This window comes from Etheostoma cragini, chromosome 9 (genome assembly GCF_013103735.1).
Source record: "Etheostoma cragini isolate CJK2018 chromosome 9, CSU_Ecrag_1.0, whole genome shotgun sequence".
Classification (NCBI taxonomy): domain Eukaryota; kingdom Metazoa; phylum Chordata; class Actinopteri; order Perciformes; family Percidae; genus Etheostoma; species Etheostoma cragini.
Genome location: NC_048415.1, coordinates 29,161,568 through 29,183,692, shown reverse-complemented (window position 1 = coordinate 29,183,692; position 22,125 = coordinate 29,161,568). Strand labels below are relative to the sequence as shown.

Here is a 22,125-nt window from a genome sequence, read left to right as displayed (position 1 = left end):
TCCCATTGAAATACACGTTTAAAAAACAGGCTGACCATCACAAAAAAACAAGATGATCGTGTCCATGTACACAAATCAATAGATTGAATTATGCAAAAATTTCATGAACTGCTGTGGGACCGGTTTTTCCTTTTAATTCTTATTTTCTTCTTATTTTACAATGTTTTTTTTGTTTTCAACAAATTGCTCTGCATTTCACACAAAAGAGGAAAAAAATCCCATATTTATTATCCATAATGACATTATTTGATACCACCTTAGTTAAAATACCACTGTTGCAAAGACATTGTTGTAAACTGAATCAAAGTCAAAAAAAGAAACAGATACAGCACTTAGAACCTGCTAGGTGTGAAAGCAAACCTAAATCAAACTAGCATCTCTCTGTGTTTGTCTTCCTTTCAGTCAGGTCGCAGAAAACCAGTTGACTACATGTTAGCCGGCGGTACCAGTGCATCGATGGGTAATTAGGACAATGTGAAACAGAAGACAAGCTCTTACTGTCGCTATGCCAACCTCTCTTTTTTATTACTCTGAATACAATTATCAGTGGAATCCAAGTGTGTGTGTGTGTGTGTGTGTTTGTGTTGTCTTTAATATGACTGCACACTCAGGTAATTAGCGAGATCTGACTCGGTGATCTCTCTGTCAAGTGTCAATTAGCCTGGTGGGTTTGCGGATGTGGCAACGTCAGTCCTGCGGTACGAGGAAGTATTTGTTAATGTGTTTGTGTAATGCGAAGGGGTGGTTTACATGTTGAGGTGTTTGACAAGTATTAATAACCTCAGGGCTTGTCAGAAACCAAGGGCAGAGAGAGAAAAGAAGCTGATAAAATGATGGTGACAGGTTATTAAATTGTTTTCTTTTTCTTTTGTATATTCAAATTTAAAGTTATGATTGTTAACATTTACCCTTTTTCATGCTTTTAATGGCAGGCATTTTTCCAACAGGCATATATCAGTATTCTATAATTGTCGTTTAGTCTTTTTCCTTGTAACTGGTGGAGTCTGCCTAGCTGGTGTGCGATTCAAACTAAATCCCCATGAACAAAGGTTCCAAATGCAAGGGTTCCAAATGCATGTGCTGTACATGATGATGTACTAGACAAAGATGGTGCATTCATGCATTTTAGGTAATATTAAAGACACCAATTTGAGTATTTTGTTACTTCTGTATATACCGAACATGGCTTTATTCTGGAAGCAGAATGTACCATAACCCCCAAAAGATAAATAAACACACTTCACTTTTGGTTGCCACCAGTCCCCACAGTGGTTGACAAAACTAATCATGATTGAAATCTTAAGGATTATAACATTAACATATGTAAATACAAAGTAAGTCTTTAAAAGCCATATATGTATACATATATATATACACAGTATACATATTATATATATCTACATATATACATACTGTATACATATCTGAGGCAGAGGAGAATCCACAACGGCTCACTATAGAATCTGAGCCTGGAGGTGGCAAGGCAACACATTCTCACTCCTATCTCGTAAACGCTTGGTCAGGTGCCTTTGTCGTTATTATTTTTTAACACACTCTTGGTCGTCACATAACATGCTTGGTCGTCTCCTTTATTGTCATATAACATGCTTGGTCGTCTCCTTTAGCGTCATATAACATGCTTGGTTGTCTCCTTTAGCGTCATATAACACACGATTGGTCGTTTCCTTTAGCGTCATATAACACACAATTGGTTGTCTTCTTTAGCGTCATACAACACGTTCTTGGTCGTCTCATTTAGCGTCATATGACACACGCTTGGTTGTCTCCTTTAGCGTCATATAACACGCTCTTAGTCGTCTTCTTTAGCATCATATAACATGCTTGGTCGTCTCCTTCAGCGTCATATAACTTGCGCTTGGTCGTCTCCTTCAGCGTCATATAACACACGCCTGGTCGTCTCCTTTAGCGTCATATAACACATGCTTGGTTGTCTCCTTGACCGTCATATAACACGCGCTTGGTCGGGACTATACATCCATATTTTACGCGTTTGGAGTGAGAATGTAATTGGAAAGGAGCAAGCGTAAGGATTGATGAGGGATGCAACGATCTGGCGCCGACGGGGAGATCAACTTGGCTATATGTACTGTAGAGGTGAATCATGGAATGGGCTGCCGCTGTGCAGGTAGCTGTGCAGGATTGAAAGGCCACGCCCCTTGACCTACTTCCTAAAAGCCACGCCCCTTGACCACTTTGAGGTTGAGACAAAACGCAATGTAACATAAAGTTTGGGTAACAGCTAATTCCTCTAACTGCTAGCTGACAGCTTGATTCACTCAAATAACATTAACTCAAACTTAAACACTGGGAAAAGCAGGCAACAGCTAAATTAAGACTTTACAGTAATAACTTTAAAGACAAGCAATAATTGATCGTATTTTAAATAAGCACAAGTAAAGTAGAACTGCTGTAACAGCTTTTTATATATTTTAACAGTTATTTTAGCTGTTAGTTAAACTAATGTTAGCTTCCATCTGGAGCTTCAACATGGATTCCTATAACAGGAATCCATGCTGAAGAGAAACCTTCTGTCTGTTGAAATCCTGAAGCTGTTCCTGGCCCCCATTTGTTCCCTCCAGTATTTCTACCACATGCAGTGGTCCTCCCAGGGACCCTTCCTGCCTTGGCTACTGTCAGCCCAGCTTCCTTGCAGCTCTAGGTGTTGATAATGAGCAGCTTCAAACTTCATTGCCCCCTCATTACAGTCAAGGCCAGCAGGGATTTCTACTTCTTTTCCTTTTCTCCAGGATGTCACTATCAAAGAGTCAGCTCGCTCACTCCTGGACACCATACAGACTTCTGAGGGCCTGTGATGTGTGTGTGTGTGGTGTCTCACGGCAGTTCGTGAAATGGTCACGTTATTTAGTTTTATCTCTGGGGGACGCAACAATGGGAAAAATTAAACGGCACACTGTGGTTAGGAAAAGAACGGGGAAAGGAACTTTCACATGCAGGAGATGGCGACAACAACGGGACGGTTGTGGTTAGGAAAAGAAGTACGCGGAAAGGAACTGCCACACGTGGGACACGATTCCTGGTCTTCGGGGTGGAGGTCCTGGGTTGTTTGACCCATCCACCAACCTCCTTACGCAGATTTTTGGCTTTTCAATACTGCACTTTTGTGTAATCATGCTGTTATCACAGAAGATGCTTCCCAAATCCGTGCTCACCACCTTGAAAAAAACGACCCTGTACATGGATCAATAGATAGCCATGAGACTGGGCTGGGTGTGGTGGGTGTATAAAAAAAGGCAGTATGTACTGTATGTGTATGTTCTTCCATCTATGCCATTCTTCCCAGTGTCACGGTGTTTATTTTAGAGATTGCCCAAAAAACAATAACAAAAATCATTGAAATAAACCGTTATTGGTGATTTACCAAACTGGAGCATAATAACAAAATCCCCACTAATTTAAAGCTTACTTATTTAGGTAAAAATTACTCTGGATCAACGGAGGTACATTTCCATGATAAAGCCTGACATCTGTCAAATTCTGTCTCAAAATATCTTTGCTTAGGGAAACAACAACAACCTTCAAGCCAGCTACAAGCCAAAAATGGCAAGCCTGCTTAGTTCTTTCAGGTACTTATTGTAAAGATTCACAAAGAATAGGTTCACGACATTTACTATCTAAGTGAGACGTTTTTAAAATGTATTGGTTGGGGATTGCTATGGAGGAAGAACACACAGAGATACATTGGAGACATGGCTGAGGCGACTAGTACAGGTTTAAACCAGAGGGAAATTTTCATGATCTCATAGTTTAGTTAAGTTGAAATGTAGCTTCCTTTGCATGGCAAATGAGTAAGTATACTTTGGTAACGGAATAGTTATACAGTATGATTACAGTGTAAGAGATATTTATGCTTCAGTTCCCAACAATGGAAGTTCCATAAATGTGCTAAATCCTTAAGCACTGAAAATGTTAAAAGGCTTAATTTTGCGTTTCATTAAAATCAAGCTGCATGTTCAAACTGTATAGTACTTTAAAACGGGGACATGCCAAATCCATGCAAATTTTTTGGCAAATGTACAATATATTAATCTGTCTTGTTGCAAAATCTGTGTATCTGATTCCTGAATATGATCTGTTCGATTCCTGAATATGCGTCCAAAACAGGTTCACCCAATCTCCCCTCAGTGCCTTATTTATATATATTTCTTGAAAGTCAATATACATATGACTACAATATTGGAGCATGTGTGAAAGTGAATTTGAGAATGTGAATAATAAGAGTTTTCAACGTTGTATCAGTTAGTAAAAACATAAACAAAACATTAATTAATCTCTCTCTCTCTCTCTTATTTGCCTGCTTAGTAGACTGTGGGAACCCACCTAGAATACTAGCAGACAGGCGCTTCTTGTGTGTGCTATGAAATAGAATCCTGCCAGCGCCACTGGTACATTACAACCTACTCTTGCATTGTCAGACCTTCCTTCAATGTGCTGAGTAGGAGGGCAGGCTAGTCCATCCAGCATTCTGGGATGAGGAAAAACATTCTCCGGTTTATTGACACGTCTTTAAACAGATCAAAAGTCGTCATGGGCGTAGCTGCAAAACAGCCTCGGGAAGGAGCTTGTTTTGGTGCAACATGTGTGCATTCAAAAGTTGTTTTAGTCGTGCAACAGAAAACTCAAATTCCACAAATAATCTAGCTAGCTGTCTGGATTTACCTTGCAGAGATCTGAGAAGCAGTTGACCATTGTCCTCATCGACCAGAGTTTAAAATTCCAACACAAAGAAATCGGAAAGGTAACGGACATCCGGCTGGCACCGGAGCAATGGTAGTTCTGCACCTATCTCCCCTGTGGGATATCACTCCAGCCAGCGGCAGGTGTTATTCTAGCGCAACAAACCACCGAGGCTAGTCTTTACTACCCACACAGGCCAGGGGAGATATGTTGTGCCTTTTTGAAACTAGGAGAACTTACCCATTATTGGGAAGGTAGAGTATTGAGCCCTGGAGAGAAGCAATGGAACCCCCCCTAATTTAGCCCCCCCATTTTATCTTGGCTTTGTCATTAGTAGCACTGCAGACTAATTGTTACTAGTTTAGTCTTTATTGCTGCAGGTTCTTTCACTTGTTCGTCTCCCTCTCTGTCTCTCTCACTGTTTTTCTCTCTGCTCTTTTCCAAATGGCACAATGGCAGGGGCGGCTCTTTGTATGGCAGTAATTAGCTTTTATGGTGTTTCTATGAGCGGGGTCTTTTCACTGCTGTGGCCGTCAGTCTGCTCGGCCTGTCGCTTTATCACCCTGCCATGCTCTGGGCAATTAGTCTGCAAGCCCACCTCCCACCCCTCCCACCACCATCGTCCAGCCATCCTTGCAAGCACAAGCAGAGAGAGACTTTCACGTCCTTCCCACACTTTTATAGCAGGAAAAAATCAGCTGGTTTCACAAAGGCCTCCTTTTCGTTTGGCAATGGCGTTAGGTCTGACCTGTACACAGAATGAACATTTCTAATAGTTTTTTAGATGGCAGATGCAGCATGTTATTTTGCAGAAAACCAGGCCCTTAATAGGATACCTGTCCACACAAAAACAGATATTAATCATGTTCGCTGTACATTGCATCGGCAAACAATTGCTATTTGATTTCCCTCCTTTGTGTTGAGTCCACACTCCTCCAAATTATAGCTGTTGTGTGCGGAAACCACCTCACTAAGCTTGCCTTGGAGCATAATTTGTGTACTCATGAAGACTCATCTGCCCACACACACCACACAGTTTTTCTAAATGTTGTCCCTCATTTAGATACATAAAGGAAATACTGGGGATGAGGATTTTCTGGCCTTAGAGCTAATATTTGTACAATTGACTGAAAGTGGACACTGTAAATTACTGTGAAATTAATATGCAGTCATTTATTACTTTTTTAATGTTCACTGGGGATCCCATTCGGAGACTTCTGTTATGGAAATGAGGTCCTTCCGGGAAACTCCTAATCAAATGATTGTTAATACCTGGGTGTCGCTTTGAAGTGAACAGCTTTTGAACTATACAGTGAGAAATATTAAAGCAAGGCTGCTTGCATGCACACAGTTTGATTCAACAACACATGATATCTGTCCCCCATGAGAATTATAATGTGTGGTTTTACTGCACTGGGTTTGTAAAATTGTACCGAAAAAGCAGACGCAGGCAGAGCAAAAACACTTGGATAGAGCTTTACTTGTAAATCAGGCAGACAGTTATAGACAAGGGAAATCAGTCAGGTAATGGCAGGCTAGAACACCTTTATAGGCATTATGTCCATGTGATAGCTGCTCCCAATTTGTCAATTAGCAACACTTGGTCAGTGGACCTTAGCGTCAGATACTGATGGATAAGGCACCCTTGAGCATCTGTATGGGACCTAACCCTAACACAATGAAAAATTCTGTCAAGGGGTTGCAATCTAGAGGGTTGAAAAATGACGCCAATGGGATCCTGACCGAGTGTCAGTAATTTACATGTGGGGAGAGAGACTTTGTTGGCTCACGTGCACAAGGCAAGGATCCAACATTTTGAAACCTTGCAGACAAGCCCTCTTGTAGCCCATGCTTCTGTTCACTTCCTGTTTGATATTGACAGTCAATGCTGATTTCTTTTAACCATGGCCTGTCCTTAACCATATTTTTCTCCAAATCCTAAAAAATTAACCAATGTAAGGTTAGATGTTTTTTTTTCAATAGTGATCTGTAATGGCTTGGAAGGCCTTGACAAATGAAATTGTCTTCCTGAAGCGTGAGATCAAAAAATACTTAGTGTTACTTTGGATGGCAAAATGTATTTAAATTAGAGGTTGTCAGCTAATGAACTAATGCAATTTAGCTGATAGTCCCCTTTGAGTCATGTGAGATAGATCATCAAAATACTACCTAAATCTTAACAGAAAAAGAAACGTCAATTGTCAATTGTGTGCACTTTGCTTTCTTTTTAATAACAACCAGCATTTTGCAAGCCATTTCACTAAAAGAAATCGTTTGGAATTTTTTTTACCTTTAATGGGCAGGACTGCTCGGTGAGAAAGGAGAGAGAAAGAGGGAAGACATGCAGGAAATCTTTACAGATGGGACTCAAACCCTTGACTTCTGCGTCCTAGAATAAACCTCTATGTATATGTATGCCTGCTCTACCAACTGAGCCAACCCGGCCACAAATTAAGTGTATTCTCTGAGACCTTCAAGATCATCAATCTTTTAGATCGACAATAACAGATATGGTAACAACCTCCACATTTTTCTTAACAACCACATTTCACTGCTCCAGTAAGAATGACAAATCCTAACCCAGGGGGATATTTGGACTCCTGGGACCTATTGGCGGTCTCATCACTGAGCTGTGGTCTTTCCTTCTTAGCTCAGATATTGATCTGCCGCTTAGACAATTAGTCTGAGCAGACCCGTTTCCCTCCTTATCCTTTCTCCTCCTTGCTCCGACTCCCCACTCAAAAGAAGCCAAATTACCTGCTTTTTTCTTCCTTCATTGTGATCACTTGCCAGCTACAGAGGTTAGGAAAGGTTTTGCCAGTTCATATAACTCAATCACTCCTCCCTCTCTCTCTCTCAAGGCCTGTAATCTAGTGAGACTGCTGTCTAGACTCGAAAGATAGAAAACAACGTTGGAGACATAGGGATAGTTACTTGTTTTGTCCTCTTGTCAATATAAGTAGGTGGCTTAGAGAGAAATGCACCTTCATGGTGTTTTCACATAAAACATAAAAAGTGAATGAGATGATGTGTCATCACCTGATTAGTCATTTGTCTGTACATAAAGAATTCCTTCCAGTAGCAATCAATGGCATTTCAGTTAAGGACAATAGACACATTATTGCATCACCTTTCATGAACACCTACAACTCTAAGTTAAAATTAGAACATGTCCAAGACAAAAAAATAGCTTGTTTAGTTTTTGTCTTAAAAAGTTCATTGCTCATCAAAGCTGCCTTTCATTTTCCCAGTTTGACACAAAACTCAAATTGGCCAGCCCCCTTGCTGAGGGAATCCTCATTTAGCTTGTTTTTCCCAATTATGTCTCTTTTCTTTTCACTGATAGTGGGCACTGAAATGAGGGAGGAGTTGATCCAAAATAATTGCTGCTTGTTTATCTGTTTGCTTTAGTTGTGTTCTTAAGGTTTTCTAGAAAATAAACAGCTGTATGGCTTAAAACTGAAATAGTAAGACTTACTGATGTCAACAAGTAAAGTCTGCAGCTGCTGCATGAAGAATGACAGTAAATACAGGAAGGATACAAGCCAGAGTGATTTTAAGGGACAACCGAGAAGAACTAGCAATGCAACTAAACACCTAAAAGCACCATCAAATACAGCGTAGCAGTTTTATCCAAGAGTGGAAGCCTTTCACTTTTCCTTCATCACTGGGCGGTTGGTGGCATATTCACAGAGCCAGATTCAAAGAAAGCCATCAACATGCTGAATATGTCCTCACATATATATGTATTTGGTACAGCTACAATGATTTGAACCATCTATTTCACATCACATCTTTATCAGGTAAATGTGATCACCACGGTCCATATATAGAAAATAACAATGTACATTCTGTACAATGTCCACATGCAGCCATGATCACTTGTATGCACACATTCATCGGTGCAAATAGTGCAACAATTGCAGAAAGTGCAGCTGCAAAAGAAATTACATCATTTGGCTGACTATGTTAAAGTGGCTTACACAAAGCCAGCTGTGTCAAAATCTACAGCGGTGGTACAAATAAATGTTGAGTTGGGAGCGGGAAAGACAAGAAGATTTAAATGAACAGTTTGAGCATGAATCTTTCTGATTGCGCTTCATTAAAACTGTTAGCAGTACAACTCATTTCAAATATGTGAAGAAGACTGGAGATTTTGATGACTTAAACAGGAACATTTATTGAACACTCAATTGAGGAGACAATTAAGCAGGCCGTGGTATATTGCAATGCTGTCCCATCTCTCGTTAGGTTCTATCTTTCTGAAGGGGTATTTAAACTCATGCTGGAAGTGCTATATTTAGCTGACCCTTTGAAGGTAAACAACAATATTGCAGGGACCCAAACACAGATGCTAAAGCCATTATCTGGAAAGTTTGCAAAAGTGTGGCTGGCCCACCAACTTCTATATGCAGTAGGCAAAACATTCCTTTATCATGCAGCTGCCTAGATTCCCCGAATCTGTAGAGACAGACATACTTATACATGAACAGGTTTGGTTATTAGAGACTTGCCGAATAATCTCATCCCTTGACCTTCGACCTATGGCCTGATGTTGTCTTAGCTTTTGCTTTGTCTCATCATACCACAGCATGCTGTTTATGGATATTCCACCACAATAATAAATACACAAATGTTCAACAATATAGTCAACACCCTAAAGAGAATAATATTTTCATTTGGTGCTTTATTCTTGAGCTTTAAAGGATAGCGGGGGGCTGGGTTGTCAGTGGAAGCTCAAGTTCAATTTTTTCCAATACAACATCTAACCCACCTAAATGCCTGTCTTTTATGTTCCTCGATATGCATCCATCTCTAGCAACAGCACATCTCTCCCCCTGACATTTATAACTGGGAGTAGAAAAGGGAGGGAGGGAGGGAGGGTATCACTTTATTTAATCACTGAGGGATGTTGTGTTGAAGAGGCTATTACAAGCTAATGACCATTGCCAAGATCCCCTCACAGCAGTAGCGACAGCAAACTCTTGTCCAGAGGTGGCACTTACATACATACACACATAGTTTTGCACATGTATGTATGGGAGCAGCCATAGAGGTTAGGAAAGGTTTAGGCTTGTGATAAGTATTTAATTATGAAGATAAACACATAAGCGTTGTGTTCCGGTGTAGTTACAAGATATCTGGTTGTGATTGACTGATTAAGCATCTCTAGCCATTTAGAATAAAGGAATGTCTCTCTTTGTCATCACTTCCCACCTTTCCTTATCAAATTGACATAATTAATTTACCAATTGACGGACTCTTCATGCCAAAAGACCTTGACAGATAATGTTTAACTGAAATAGTGTCTTAGAGAAAAAAGATGCCTCAACGTTTTTTAGTCAGCTAATGAAGCAGTAACGATGATGATTTGTTTTCCTACTTGGTGGAGAGTTTTTGCGAAACTAATTACTTCTAACCAATAATTAATTGATTCTCGGCCACCTGAATAAGCAGAGTTTTAATGAGAAGCGACAAGGAGAACAAGTTCCAATGTTACCATCTCTTCACCATTTGAGGAAATCCCTGCAATGCTCTGTAACAGTGGTGTGAGAGCAAAATAAAGCATCTCTTTGAGATCCTCCCTCTAAATCATAATCTGTAAGATATGTACATAATTTCTTGCAAAGCAGAGCTTTGAGCCAATTTGACTTGCTGTGTTTTTTATGCTGAAGAGTCTCAAGTGTGATACGACACTGGGAGAAAAAACACTGTTCTTGAAAAAAAAAAGATGTGTACATGACACACACAAATCATATGAATCAATGTCTTTCAATTTGCTGAATTGGCTTCTTGAATTAAGTGTCTCAAGTGTCTCATATCAAATCTCAACATTTCAGGAATTTGTTCAGCTGATAAGGTTGCTGATAGGAGAGTAGCAGTAGTTACATTATACAGTAGTGTAGCTGCTGATAGGATTGTGTAAACCTCTTTAGTGCTGTTCCCAAGTGCCATGGAGTAATATTTTTCACTCTAATACCTACTGGATATTCCAGCTGGTTGAGGTGCAATTGATTGCTGTTTTACCTGCTCAGAGGTTTTACTTTGAGCTCTATTACTTATCTGTTCCTTGTGGCCTGAAAAGGAGTGCTAAAATATCCTTCAGCAGTTTCACATAAATATGTTACACATATACACACAGAAACCCACAATAGTCAATGAAACTGCTCCATGTATTGTTGAGTGTGAAGCTGTGATGAATCTCACATTGAAAGCTCTGTATTTCACATTTTTCTGTAAAGGTTTTCTTAAAAAGCTAAAAGCTTGACAACATAAAGTATCAGGAACATGGTGCTGTGAAGACAGCTCTGGAAAGAAGGCATCTTTTAGACGTCAGTACAAAGTCTAATATGCTGTTTGCTGAGGCGAGTCCCCGAAGGCCCACAGAGCTGTTATATATGCCTCATTTGGAAACTGATTTATAGTTTTTGTTTGATTTTCATGTTGTTTTGCTCAACACTATGTTTTATTTAGTTTAATATTTCTAAAGTTTCTGAAAATGCACTTTTACCAGTTTTGATTTCAAGTTGAAGTACAACTTGCTATTTTGAGAAACAAGACACTGGTTTAGTCTGACATGCAGGGTTTTCAACTTTGACACCAAATATTCACTGCCCAGGTTATCCTCCCGGTCATGGGGGCAAAGGTCAATTAAATTAAACCTTAATCCCCAACACACCGACCTTAGCGATGCATGTCCAGTAACATTTTGTCATTGACAGGAGGCAGTTATGACAGTGCTAATTTTCATTAAGGAAAACAGAGAACAAGTTAATGTTCAGTTTCCCAAAATTCTCAGAGACGTGACTTTACCTCCAATTTTACTGGGACTGCCTTGTAAACAAGGCAGACAAACTTTGACATTGGACGATTCTGGGAAGCACCAATTTACATTTTACACATTTGTTAGAGGGCTTTCACACCTGCCTGATTATGTTTGATTGAATCCCACAGTTTGTTTCTTCCCTTGGTGCGGTGTGTTTTGGCAGGTGTACAAGCAGCAATCGTACTCAGATCTGTGCCAAAAGTGGACCAAACAAGTGTACTGAGACCTCTTTGAAGGGGTGGTCTCCGTACGCTTTCAAACAAAATATTGGAGCGGTTTGTTTGTGGTATGAATGTGATCCAACCTCGAACCACAGCAACTATTGTATGTTTGCTCCACAAGTCTGAGCTAAACGGCCCCTGTTGTCCGAAATGCTTTGCAATCTGCTATATAAACTTTTAAAGCTTGCAATGTTTTTCTCCTAGAAATAGACTGCGGTCAAGCTCGCTGTGTCTCGCATTACGGTGGTCAAACCAGCTGCTGCTAAAGTTGGAGACAGAACAGACTTAGTAACGTTGCTCATAAAACTATGTATAAAAACGTATATTAATGAAATGAGCAGATTTGACCATGGAGATGCAAGAAATATAAACTAGTCCAGAACACAGGACCTTCTTCCTTCTTCCTGTATTTACAGTTTTTCTCCTGCCCCAGACACATCTGACCAATAAGCAATGGTAGTAATGCAGTCTGGTATGCTTGAATTTATCCCTGTGTGAAACAAAACTGAACCAAGGGTAAAACGCTTACAAACTCTCTGACTGATACCAGAACAAACAAACTATAGGTATGAAATGCCCTTTAACATGAATTGACATCCATTTATTACCAAGTGTTTGCTGCTACAATATCTTCCAATGAAATCTTCACTATCAACGATAGTCTTACAGAAAATGAAACATTTGGTCAAGGTTAGGGAAACAAGGTAGGCAGTTTGTTTTAACAGAGGGCATGCTCCTTTTTTTTAAACTGATAAAGAATCAAGATGGTTTGGAAGTTAAGGGGAGAAGTTGTGAGCTGTGAAGGAATCAATTAAAAGTGCCTCAGCCGCAGAACCCTTGATTTGAGAGGCGGAAATTATAAATTACTTTGCCTAATCAAATCTTTTTATTCAGCTGAAACATGTTTACTTTAGAGACTCAAGGTCCAGATAAAAAACTACATGTAACAGATTGCCCTTACAGATCTTCCCCCACCTAGCTTGCATAGTTTGATGGGAGTACAAATAATGCAAGATTCATATTAGGTATAGGGGGACCCTCGCTCTTGTAATTTTTTTAACAGTTTTCTGTGATTAACACAGTTAAAAGCTCTGGATGCATCAAGGAAAAAAAACTTGTTGAACCGTGGCTTTTATATTTGGTAACAAGTTCTTTCGGTGCACACAAAATACACAAATCTGTGCCATGTTTCTTTTTAAAACCAAATTGATTGTCAGTGGATAGAATACTATACAGTATTCTTGTAGTCTATCAAATAAAATTTGTTCTAACACTTTAGAGAGTATACTTGCTAGAGCGACAAGTCTGTTGTTTTCTATGCTTGATATCTTACAGGTTTTGTCCCTTAATAACTGGCACAAATAGTACATGTAACATAGAGCGAGGTAATACACCAGAGAAGCATATAGTAAGTAACACTAAGATTCTGTGTGCATACTTCAGGTGTATTGTTATTTGGTCAAGACCACATGCTTTGTTCACAGAAGATTTCTCAATAGCATGACACACTTCATCAGGTCTGATAAAAATGACATCACCAACCTGCTATTCAGCCCTTTCAACACGGTTAAAAGTCTCTCTAAAAAAGGTTTCCCCCACAGCTCAGAAATATGTTCACCCCCTGCGAACCTAGCAATGCTGGATGGCAAAGGCATCTTACTGTTATTGATAACCTTCACTTCCTTCTAGAATTTATACAAATCATTCTGCTGGAGCTTTCCGGCCATAGAATTCGCCCTTATCATCTGCTCATTACTTTTTGATAAAGCGTACAGCATATTTAAACCTCACACTTGCTTTTTTCTTACACTACCTGCCAAAGGTTTGGGGTCACTTACAAATTTCTGTTCCACTCCATTATAGACAGAATACCAGCTGATCTGAGTGGGGTGCTAATGTTTAATGCAATATCTACATCGCCCAATATCAGCAACCATTCATCCAATGTTCCAAATGCACATTATGTTTACTAATCTGATATTATTTTAAAAAACTAACTGAGAAAACGTTGGAGAATCATTTTGCAATTATGTAAACACATAATGTTATCTGGAAACTGCTGCCCAATACACCTGATCTGAGCTGGTATTCTGTCTATAATGGAGTGCAATGGACATTTCAAAGTGACCCAAAACTTTTGACCACTAGTGTTTGTTCACTCTGGGCCACATCTAGCTTTTCCAGATGATACCCAGCTCCAAAAAGCTTCCTTAGCCTCTACATGAAGTTCAGACACATATTCATTCCATCCTGGTCTAATTTATGCTTTTTTTCTCTTGGTTGAACAATTTACTGAGATTAAGTAAGTAAACATGTCACATAAATAATAACTATATCACTGACTTTTTACTTTTTGACCTTTTTCAAAGGCAAGTAATCACATATCCAGTCAAATGCATTTCAGTTCATACATCAGCAAGTAAAACTACCTGTTCCCACAGAGCAGTAGTAGGTTCAGTCTGTTTAAACTGTTAACATTTAGTTCAAACAAAAGAAGTTCACTTTTGTTTTAGGTTTGTTGCTCAACAGCAAACCACTTGTGACAAAGATTACACATCATCAGTCTTTCAATGAGCTTTTAAAGAGGATGCAACACTGTGCATCAAGGCTGTGCCAAGTCCTCTCAGTCACTAGTCAGACACTCCCCTGCTAAAACTACTAAGACTCCTGCAATGACAGAGGGAATTCAGTCAGTTGGGTCTGAAGATTTGGTGTGAAAGAGTTTTTTTCTTTGTGTACTAACACTTCTGCATGGTGCGAGTATGGGATCACTTGTGATTGTCATATATTAGCAGAACACCACCTTTGCTTGGTGTTGATGACTCCATTGTCAAAAATTCAGGAAATGAAAGAAAGCTAATTTGAAATTTATTTTATTGAGCTGTTAACCTCAGATGAACTTAGAAAAATCACCTTGTGATTGTTTAAATATTTGTAAAACCCACAGATATAAAGGGTAACTAATAACATTGATTTTTGAAATAAAAATGTACATGGTTTCTGCCTGACAGGGACAATATGCTGACAAAGTAGCCATTTTACCTTTGAATTGTGTGGTGTCCAGGACTGAAACTGCATTCATGCACCCAGGCCAGAAATATTGAGTATAGACCCTATTTGATTCTGGAGGTTGCTCGATAATACAACAGGTTGGTGGGAGTCCATAAACACTGCAGGCATGCTGGTTTATCGAGCTGTAAAAGCTTGTGAGGCTTTTATGTAGTTGCTTGCTGTCAACTTTGTTAAAGTAAGGTCACATGTTTGTAATGCAGAACTTTACAATGATGTTCTTCAAGAACGAGCACATTATGTTAGTGCTGTCTCTAGGCTACTGGGAATTATCATTGGCATTTTATGATAAGCCTGGTGCATGTGGAGGCAGAGCTGTGCTCTACCTTTGCATTTATAACATTGCCCCAAGCATTTGGTTGCATGGATTGTTTGAGGGTTTATTTCATACAACAGCATTCAAGAAACAATAGGTTACTGTACCCTTCATTGACATATTGGACTTTCAACTGTTAGTCTGCAAGATATTTTTGTCCTTTCTGCTGAAGTTTTAGGCAGCTCTTCTCACAGATCAGTTTCATTCCAGCTATGTATATTTATTGCATTTTAAATTCAGTTTTTAATAAATACTTTTTAATATACTGTAATGTATTTAAAAACATCTTAGGCACCAGACCTTCTACTTTGTAAGGTCAAGTGTTGAAGCCATTTATTCGTTTTGAAACAGAGAATCAACTTTGGCGGGGTAGTGGTGACTTTATGACATGCTCAGTGCAGGGCATGTCATAAAGTCACCACTACCCCGCCCAAGTTGATTCTCTTTTTAAGAAGCAATGCTTACACTGTAAGCCTTGCTGCCAGGATTTTTGTTTCCTTTGTTCTTCTAACATTGACCATGTTCCTTGCTCGTGAGCATATCTGTAATTAGAAAGCATTTACCTGCACTTTCTTCCAGGGCTTTTCCCCTTTTAATGTGCTCCTTGTCAGATGCACCTTGTCTCTTGCTCCTGCTCTGTCAGTTTATCTCCCAACTGTCATCAAGTTAAAAGCAGACTGAATGACTGTATTCCCTATGCTGTTTTTGCCTGGATTTACCCATTTTGTTTCGCATTTTACCATTGGCCTGACACTCCGGGCCAATCAGCTGTCCAGGCCACTGGCAGTCAGCCCATCTAAAGTCCTTCAGCAAGTGCCCACCTCCCTTCTTTTTCCTGGGCTTTCTCATGGCCTAGGAATATCTTTTTTCACCCTCTCTCTATGCTCTCATTATCCTGCTGTCTCACCCTTTGCACTTAACCCTTCTTTCACCGCTCTTCTTTTGTTACTGAGCCTTCATAAGTTCTCCTTACTCTTTTGTTTGTACCATATAATGTAATTGATTTTACAACTACTGTGTGATAAAATTGGAAGAATAAAGGGTAATTATAATTTTTTTTACAGACAGCATTGTTGCCACTGCCCCTCAACGGGCTTTTTATCTTTAATTTTTAAGGAAATAACAAATTATAGTCTAGGCATAATCATTCAAGGTAGACTGATGTTTCCTCATTATTTGTAAATTTAAATTTGAGATTTCATCCTTTTCAATTTTTGCTAAAGTTGCATGTTTGTTTAATCTTTGACATGATTGATTATTATATCTTGATTTAATTTGACACTCTTTGTGGACTCCCACAGGGCACATTCACTTGTATAAGTAAAGTAATTAATATAAACTGATGGAAAAGTTTACAATTATTCCACTGGCACACTTAATCCTCCATATTTATTGGTTTACAACCTCCATCCTTCCAACACACAAAGAAGAAGACATTTAATTTGCTAGTGTCACCCTTAAGGATTTGTGGGTTATAAACTCTTCAAACATCCTCCTCCAGTGTGTCAAGCTGTCTAGTACAGCTTTTAAGACACATTATTCTTTAAATACAAGATGTTACTTTCAAGCTAATGTAATCAGAAAATATGGAGTTATGTCAACGAAAAAACCCAAAACGCTGCACTCTAAGTCTGACTGAAGACAGGCTGAGGGCGGCATGAATATGAAACAAACACCATTCTGTCTAGGAAATGCTAGAAGTGATGTTCTTTATAGATTGAGGTAAATACAGTATGTCATGTATGTCCGTGTTACATTGTTTGTGATCAGCAAAAGAGGTTACTGGGTTTTGGTGTGTGGCTTTGGGAGAGTCAAGAGAGTTGTTTATGGCCGCTAATACTGATGTGTGCCTGTGTGTGTGTATGTGTGCCTGTGTGTGTGTGTGCCTGTGTGCCTGTGTGTGTGTGTGAGAGAGTGTGTTTGTGTACACATGGTTGTGGCAGCCGGAACGCAGCATTCCCATGCACGCCACGTCCTAGGGCAATCGCCACGGCGATTTACCCTCTGCTCTGTTGCCGTGGTGACTGAGTCACTAAGGAGGAGGGGGTGTGTTAGAACGGGGAATGGGAGGGTGCAGACAATGACCCTTGTTACTTCAAGATGATAGCTCCCCCATCTCTTTCTTTTTCCTATGTCTCCTCTTTCACCTACTCCCCTTTTCTCTGCATCTTTTTTTCTCATTGCACCATCATGCACTTCTTTCTTTATCATTTTTCATTTTTTCTTAAACTCAAAGTTATTACAATTTGTCCTGCCCTTACCTTCACAGTGGTTAGCACTCAGAGTACCAGTTACCAGTATCTGTGGCCATAAACCTTTCCCCAATCTATCAATCTAAAAGTATTGTCTGTTTCAGGTTTGTTCTAATAGATTATAAAAAAGTATTTATATATAATATAATATAATCTATTTTAAGACAATATCATTATTGTCTTGTTCATCCTTTTTGCTTTGTCAGTCTGTCTCCGCATATTGGCTGCGTCTGACAAGTGAGAGGCTGAATAACATAAGACCCTCAGAGAGAATGCTTAATAGCAAGGATGAAGCGTAATACACTGCTTACTGCTTTATTAAAGGTTTAGAGTAGGAGAGAAAAGAGAGTTGTGCTTTAAATCCTGGAGCTTACGGTGGGATGGGAGAGGTATGAAAAGCGTGCCAGTCTATGTGCGTGGGAGGTAAGAGTGAGAGTAAGATCAAATGCCAAAAATAAGATGGACATAGACAAGACAGATATTTTGAGATAGATAGTCTTGGTGAAGATTAGTAGGAATTAAGATTAATAGGAATCTGACCTTCCTTTTAATTGTCTCTGTCTATTGTATTTAGCTTGGGACTTTCTCTCTCTCTCTCTCTCTCTCGCTCTGTGTGTGTGTGTGTGTGTGTGTGTGTGTGTAATCTGATAAAATCACCTCATTGGTGCTGACCGGTAACATTCTCTTATCAAAATGCAATCTTTTACAGTAATATTATATAGTATAGTAAATTTTCTGCCATGACTTTGAGTCCATTATATTTATTATTTTTAAATTTAATTTACTAATTTATTCAAAAGCTACTATCTATCTATCAGCACAGGTACACTAGTCAAATACAATGTATCACTGCAGTTATTTGCAGGTATTTGCTAGTGATATACTACAAGGTCCATAATAGAAACAAGACTGTGCACTTTGTGGCAATATTAGACTTGAACTACATTTTTTGCGGTTAGTTGTTCTCAATTATTTTTGCAGATTGGGACTAACTGTATTAACAGGCATTCATGTGCTCAACAACTAATACGGCAAATGGCATACAAATTTATGTACATAACAATAATGTTTTAAAGAAATTTGGTGACTCTCCAGAACTAACACACAGTACAATCCTATGTCATTTATGTGCCTAAATGGATGTAAGCTGCCAAAAGACCATGAAAATGTGACAAATAAAATAGAAGACAACTGAAAGGTCACCTTAAAACAGATAGATAATAGACATGCCTGCATGTTTGGTTGCATCTTCTCTTTTATATGTGCATTAAAGAGCTTTCACTATATTTTCCGCAGAGGTCTTAATGCTTTTGTTGCTTTTGAAAGGTCAAAGTTTTCACTTTATCCAGAAATAACTCAACATTTATAATGTAATATAATAATGACATGAGTGCTGTAATCCATATAGTGATATGCTGACATCTCTATCACCAACATGACATTTGAGGTTCAATTTCAAATATGTACACGACTGTTGTATGATTTACCATAGAGGTTGGTACCGACATTTAGGGCCTTTGACCCTGAGTTCCTATCACTCTTCTTCCTTACTTTCAGTGGGGCATCAGTTTTAATTGTGACCCAATAATTGAGTTAGGATGATATGACAGGATATGCTCTACAAAGACACATGCCATTTACTAAGCAATATGCAGTAGTTGCACACATTTCACTTTACATATTACATTTTAGGACATGAACAGAACAGAAATAACACTGCATTCTGTGCATGTAGCAGCAGAGCACATCTATGTAATGACATTGCAGCATTAACAAACCACAACGTGCCCTTATTCACGTCAGTAAGCCCACAACTTCATCTTCAGTAGTATGAACTTTTGAATATAAACAAAGGTGCCACCTGACCCACAGAGTTAATCATCAAATATGCACATTACCTGACAATAGAATTGACACGTTAATAACATTTGGTCACTTACTCTAAAGAGATGATATGGCATTTTGTCTATAAATAGACTGATAGAATTATAACTCTCACAAAGTGAGTGAATAAAGGCAACACAGTTAAAGGTTGTTTTAATAGAGCTACATCAGCCAATCTGCCTTTTCTTCCTTTGTTCATTCCACTGATTATTATGCCGCTGTAGATGGAACGGAGATGAGATGGAAGAGTGTGTAGACTTTGCCCTTCAGTTCCACTGGGAGGAAGCCTTAAATTAAGTTGCCTGAGATTCAGCCTTTCTGCCTGAAGAGAGGTCAAAGAGTGTTAGGCAATGCTTATTTACCAGAGAAATCCTCTGCATGCCTGTTGAGCTATAAAAGAGGGACCAATTCCAATTGGGTGGGAGAGGGAGTGAAAGTTGATAAAAAGAGAAAATAGGAGTAACAGGTTGACATATTACCTGTTATACAAATACACTCTCTTATACTGTTAATAGCTGAGATAATACATACAAATAATTACTTTTAAGTATGCATCTCTCTTTTCCTTCGTAGCTATTTCTCTTATTCAAATATATTTTGGTTTCTTCAGTGGCAACTTTACCCCAGCTGCTCATTGTCCACTCACTCTCCTAGGGTGCCATCAACGTACATTTTCCTACTGTGACTCTACATTTACATGGGACGATTGCTTCGTTGTTTCGTCTGATTATGAGTCTGTTTCCAGGTACCAGTGATAAATAATCCTTTTTGTCATGTATGATCAGTATTTGAAAAAAAAATAAAACCTGCAAAATAATTACAAGATCTCATACACTGTCTAACTTTACACCATAAATTTACAGTAATATACTGGCAGCAGCTTTGCCACTAAACTACTGTTAATTTACAGTAAGCATGCTGTTTTTAAATTTTACGGTATTTTACTGTTAATAGAAATACAGTTTCTTACCGCATTATTTGAATTTACAGTGAGATACTGACTGCATGGTAATTCTTGAATTTTCTATTATTTTCTCAAGATGCATTGTTATTAACAGTAAATATCTGTAATACTTGTAACATTCACAGATGTGCTGTAATATTGTTTTCTCCCAGAATGCATGGCCATTTATATAACATATAAAAGGTAAAACATTGTGAGATTTTAGCAGTAAATTTACATCAAAGGTTTACAGTTTAGTTTATTTATTATATTTTCTTTTAAATGAATAAAAGCTGCATGTATGAACTAATCACATCACTGCCTAGGACTTGTGAGTCAGCCCCTGCCAACACTCACAGGCATAAAAAAAATTAGAGTATGGATATTCACTTTGACCTTTGAAAATCTAGTTTGTCAAATTAAAACAAATTACACAGTCTTCATCTGCAGGTAGAATTTGGTCAGTTGTTAGCGCAAATGGGAATTTTTAGTAAGGTTTTGAAACCCTACCCAACATGTTGGGTTACAGCGCTCAAACCTAATCAAACATTTACCTTAGCAGTGTCAGGTCAGAAGAAAGTCATATTATTATCAAAATTATGTGATAACAGTGATTTGTAAAGATTTTGGAGAGTGCTGACAAACATCCTACCAATAAGAGCATCAGATAGGCAGACACCTTTTATGAGTTTGGTACTGGCATCCTTTGTTTCCTTGAAGGGGTTATGGTACAAAAAAGCTACACCCATTTGTGCTTACAGCAGCATGTGCACTGCCTCCCATAACCTGCAACATAAACTATTGCCTGTGGTTGTAACCTGTTGCAGTCAATTTAGTAAAATCATAAATGTGTTGTGAATGGTGGCACAGACCTTTGTAATACTGGTTATTGATCAGATTTTATGGAGCTAGAACAGTGACAGTAACCTGTGGTATTGAAAATAAGATTTGGCATTGGAACAACAAATATTGGCATTGAAAACTGTTGAACTGAAGTATAAAACACAAACATCAAAAAGTAATAATCTCATAATCCTATGATATTATTTCACTTTGACATTTGTTTGCATCATGATAGGTTTTTCAATGTCAATGTACATTTTTTCTTGATGTCCGTGTCTTTTCAGTGACAGTTTTTTTTTTTTACGCTGTCAAGATTTTTACAATGTCACTGTTTTCAGTTTCAACTTTCTGTCACTGTTTTGGCATAGGGAGGAGGAGCGTGAGGGGAGGGATAAAAGGGGCATGGCTTACGGGTAACTTACAGAGGCTACTGGCGAGAGACTACACCTCCAGACAAATCCTCCCAGAGTTGTTAAAACCGCATATCTGCAATGTCTTCCACACGTTCACCTGGAACCTCCAAATCTCAAGTAAGTCCATTCATATCGGCCATTTTTTCATATAATAGGTTTCTAGGCAAGTCACACACTCACTAAAAGGCTGGACGCATTCACTGACAAACTACATTAAAAGTTAACACTAAACCAGCCTGCTTCTGTGTGAAAAAATGGCAGGATTCCTATGGAGGTGCGGTCTCTCCCCAGTAGCCTATGTAAATTCCCACAAGCCACGCCCTCTTTGTCCTTCCCCTCAGGCCCCTCCTCCCTATGCCAAAACAGTGACAGAAAGTTGAAACTGAAAACAGTGACACTGTAAAAATCTTGACAGCGTAAAAAAAAACAACTGTCATTGAAAATACACGGACATCAAGAAAAAATTTACATTGACATTGAAAAACCTATCATGATGCAAACAAAAGTCAAAGTGAAATAATATCATAGGATTATGAGATTATTACTTTTTGATGTTTGTGTTTTATAATAATAATAATAATAAATTGAATTTGTATAGCGCTTTTCCCGAGCTCAAAGCCGCTTAACAGAGTAGGGACAGTT

General features: G+C 38.7%; 1 protein-coding gene and 1 long non-coding RNA gene across 2 annotated transcripts in view; one reads left to right on the top strand and one right to left on the bottom strand.

Annotated features, from left to right (window-relative positions):
* Positions 1–22,125, top strand: part of nlgn1 (neuroligin 1) — a 323,328-nt gene that overhangs the window by 49,490 nt on the left and 251,713 nt on the right. The gene's annotated exons all lie outside the window — the stretch shown is intronic.
* On the bottom strand, positions 3,731–18,951 carry LOC117950456. The gene is made up of 3 exons (XR_004657903.1): positions 18,939–18,951; positions 9,116–9,121; positions 3,731–3,806 (listed from the first exon to the last, which is right to left on the bottom strand). It is a non-coding gene; the product is annotated as an uncharacterized LOC117950456 (long non-coding RNA).